Below are 4,367 nucleotides of genomic sequence, written 5' to 3'. Positions count from 1 at the left end.
TTCAACAAAACAGGAAGCCCTATCCATTGCTTGGTAGGAGCCAGGGGCCCAAAGAACAACAAGAAAAGGAAGGAGAAAGTAAATTTTTGGTATTTTGTAGACAGAAATAGATTAGACGAGTGAGAGAACAGAGGATACTGGAAAGAAAATGGTTAAAGTGATGCAGTAGGGAGGGGAAGCAAAGCGGGTAGGAGAGATGTGGGAAGAGCCAGGTGTGAGGGAAGCACTACAGTGGACCAGGTGAGGAAGAAAAGATCCAGAATTTGGCAATGAGTGTCATTTAGGGCAGTGCTTCTCGTGCATGCAAATCTTCTGGGGAACTTGTTAAAATGCATTCTGAGTCAGTAGATGCCTGCATTTTTGCATTTCTACCAAGCTCTAAGAAAATGCTCAGGCCAATTTTGGAGGAATTTGGCTGTGGATCCCAACATAACGCAGAATGACTACTCTGAACTTTGTTGATAAGGAAGATGGAGAACCAGGCACCCATGTGGCAAATGAAGATGGTCTGAAGCTGGGATCTAGGCCTTCAGTAAAAGCTATAGGTGGGAGATCACAGGTTTCAGTACTGTATGTTGGCAAAACATTTGCCACTCTACCAGCTAAGCTTACGTAAGACTGCCATAAAGGCTTTGGAAACTGTCAACATTAGCTAGTAAAGGCTACTGGACTCCATAAGCAAAATCAAACTTCTCGGCCAAAAAGATGACCGAGAAGACTATTAAAGCCCAATGTTCTGTTTCTGCCTTGGATGGCACCTATCCAGAAAGAGAAAAATTCATTCCCTTCAGTCCTCTAGATTTTGAGAATGTTGACCTGCCTGAAGTACACCAGACTACACACCTCCCCTTGGATAGATTGCCTTTCATGCTCCTTGATAAGAAGAGGGGACTTGAAATGCTGTTACCCCTGAGACCCCCTTCACCTCTGAAGATGTCCTCTCCACTGTGGGAATCTAATCAGTCGCTGTCCACCCTGGATGTTGAATTGCCACTTCTTTGCTATAACATAAATATTTAAATTTCTTAACATTTTACAGTGTGTGTGTGTGTGTGTATTCATAGTTTGTGTTATTAAGCAATTCTTTCTTTCTTTCTTTTTTTCTAAAAGATGCTACTACTGCTGGTGCAGACCACATTTGAGTAGCAAGATTAGAGGATCCTATTTTTATCTGTGGGAACGTGAAGTACGTCTGTGCCAAAGAATGAATTATTGATTAAGTGCCTGTTGTGTACCTAGCAATCTACCAGGTACTCTGAAGAGTTTAAAAGAAGATGAGAACCCCCTTGTGCAGGAACTTAGAGTCTTATAGAGGAGATAAGACATGCAAACACAAACCCACTAGAGTAGAACAGAGGAGACTGTGTGTTAGAGAGCCTACGTGTGGCCGGAAGGCTTCAGGAAGGGAGAGGGGTCTGTCTAAGCACCGTGGAGCTTAGACAGGCAGAAAGTGGGGTGGGCCCTTAAAGTGACATGAACAACGAAAAGGCAGGTGTGTCTCCTGAGCACTAAGCACATTACTGGTCGCAGTAATGATCGTTCAGTAAGTGACTGACTCAGTGTCAGAGCAGCTACCAGGCATATACTAATGTGCCCTGCTGCAGGCATTCAGCTTCCAAAGATGAGGGGGAAAAAACATGGATTCCCATTATAACAGTGGGAGAAAAGCATAAATAATGATTGTGGCATGTCAGTCTACTTAAAATATTCATTTCTTACTTGCTTTTGCTCCTGAATAGAACAAAAAGAAATCTTAGAACCATCACACATTTTTGTTGAGGTTCAGACTCTGGGTGTCCAAGGCATTGAGAAGCAAACCTTGCCCAGCTTTGGGAAGATTTGTCCCACTCTTGGTTATGTTGGAGTTGCCGGGAGAGGAGGACCTCCCACACACACATGTCCTGGAGCTATAAATCACATGGTTACATTATGTAACATGGTGATAAACATCAGTGTTGTGGTAGTTCAGTCAAGGCCAAGAACAATAAATATGTCTGGAAAGAGGAGAAGGCTTCACCCAGGAAGGATTGACATTTGGGCTGGGCATTGAAAGATGAGCAAGAAACTGCCAGGGAGCATGGAGGCAGCAGCTCCAGCAGAGCCATGGTGAAATCCCCCTGTCAGGAAAATGATGTACCGCGGATTTCAGTTGAAATCTGGGACCCATGAAGGGCTGTGACAGGAGAGGAACATGGGAAGGTGGACTAAGGCCATGCTAGGAGTGGTCTTGAAGCCCAGGCAGAATTGTTTAGACACCATCCTTATCAGACAGAGGTGTCCAATCAGGACTTTCCCATCTTGTGTGGGTAAAATCTGGTTGTACACACATAATACTGGCAATTGGATTTGGACGATGGTTAGGAAAACAATATCTTTGCCTAAACTTCCGTTAGAAATCTTTGTCCTCACTTAGCTATTTCCTGAATTGTGTGGCGATGAAAGAATAAATGGGGGCAAGTAAGCCACAGGTGATTTGTGATTTTATTACAAACCTGCTGTGTAGTTTTTGTCGAGGCGCAACTTCTCTGAACCTCAGTTTCTCCTGCTGCACTAGGAGTAATGCTCATTTTGACACAACAAATTTAGCGGTTCTCCCAATGATAGTTCCTGAGGGCTTCCTGTGTCAGTCACATGCATTATCTATCTAATCCCACCTAATGAGATGGGCTCTGTTATTAGCCCTTTAACAGCTGAAAAAAGGAAGACTCAAAATATTTAAGTCATTGTCCTAAGGACACTGATTAGTGAAGCTTATCCCGGGTCTGTCTGATTCGAAACTCCCAACCTATACACAATTCTGTACCATCCCACACCCCCAAGATGGTCATTTTTAACCATCACCATTTCAAAGAAAACCTCAAATTAAAAGTTGTTTCAAATTACCTTGAAGATATTACCTCATAACCTGCATACTTCTGGGAAGGAATACAGAACCATCTGATGCTGGACTGTAAAGACCTTATAAATCACTTGGTTCACTCTTCTCTCTGTAAACAAGAGGACACATGTGCAGCCAGGCTGTGGAACTCACCCAAAGTCACACAGTTTGTCCTAGTAATAGCTGGCCCTAGTACATTTTAGTGTGTATTGAATAGGGGTTCTGATAAACAGTTTAAATTTTCTGCACTCACTCATTTTCTATTTCTTACAGTGGAGAGCCATTCTCTCAACTTCCTTTATAATCCCCCATTTCACAGTGACAATGCAAATAAGTATCCTGGGGACTTGGAGAGACTGGGGCAAGGCAGGTACCTCCAAGCTGATTGGCAGTTCTCAACAAAGATCTGGATTCTCGTGTTTCTTAGAAGGAGGTTTGGGCATGTGTTGCTTCAGGGAAGGCATTTGAAAATTTAAAGTTTAAATTAAGATGGGTCTGATATTCTTTAAGAGGAAAAAAAATGGTGATATTAAGTCATAAAGTATGTTTGAAAGATTAAGAGCAAAACAGTATCAAGGGTCTTAAAACTATTCATACTCCATAATTTAGTAACTCATTTCTAGGAATGCATTCTAAGAAAAACATCTGAAACTCACAGAGATATATGAATATGGATGTTCATTTCAGCATTACTTATAAAAAAAAAAAAAAAGAATAAAACTGAAAACAACCTAACTGGTCAATCTCAGGACAGCACCCACAACATAGAATATTATGAACCATTAAATATTATTTGTAAATGACTTCAATGACGTGAGGAAATGCTTATTATATAATCTTAAGTGAGATTAAAGGATGAAACAATATAAACATAAACAGCATGACCTCAAAAATGTAAAGAACTACATAGAATGTGGAGAATGTACCAAAATGCTAACAGTTTCTTGATGGGAGGAGTAAATGATAGAATTAAGAATGATTTTATCCTTTTTTCTAAACTTATTGTAGTTTTCCAAATTTTATACAAGAGAATGAGTTCTTTTTATAATTATGAAACAAACCTTTAAAAAAGAGGCATATGTTGAATGTCAATTGTAGTTGAAAAAAATTTTGTAAAGAGGCAGAGGCAATCTTGTATAAATAGCAAAGGTGATCTCTCATTCAACATCTGTTTTATTTTCCAATTGAAGCTGTCATCGTATATTGACATAGAGCTGTATATTGACTCAGAATGGACAGGGTAGTTTTAGCAACACTGGGAACTGGCTGGGAAATCTCTTTCCAGAATTGTGTGTCCAAAAAGGAAAGCCTTCAGACGGACAGGGCAGGAGAGAGGAGCAGACAACAGGTGGGCATCTTGCCTTAAGATTGAAGGGATTCTCAGTGGAGAAATACAGATTTTCAAACAACTAGTCAACCACCTCATTCCCTACCCCCGCCCCGTTTTATTGAGAGATAATTGACGTATAACATTGTGTAAGTTTAAGGT

General features: G+C 40.8%; 1 pseudogene; it reads left to right on the top strand.

Moving 5' to 3' along the window:
- Window positions 1-439: 439 nt before the first annotated feature.
- LOC117021765 (securin-like) lies at window positions 440-1,020 on the top strand (annotated as a pseudogene).
- Window positions 1,021-4,367: the final 3,347 nt, after the last annotated feature.

Source organism: Rhinolophus ferrumequinum, chromosome 4, assembly GCF_004115265.2.
Source record: "Rhinolophus ferrumequinum isolate MPI-CBG mRhiFer1 chromosome 4, mRhiFer1_v1.p, whole genome shotgun sequence".
Classification (NCBI taxonomy): Eukaryota; Metazoa; Chordata; class Mammalia; order Chiroptera; family Rhinolophidae; genus Rhinolophus; species Rhinolophus ferrumequinum.
The sequence above is the reverse complement of the archived record's forward strand: the minus strand, read 5'-3'. Positions and strand labels throughout refer to the sequence as shown.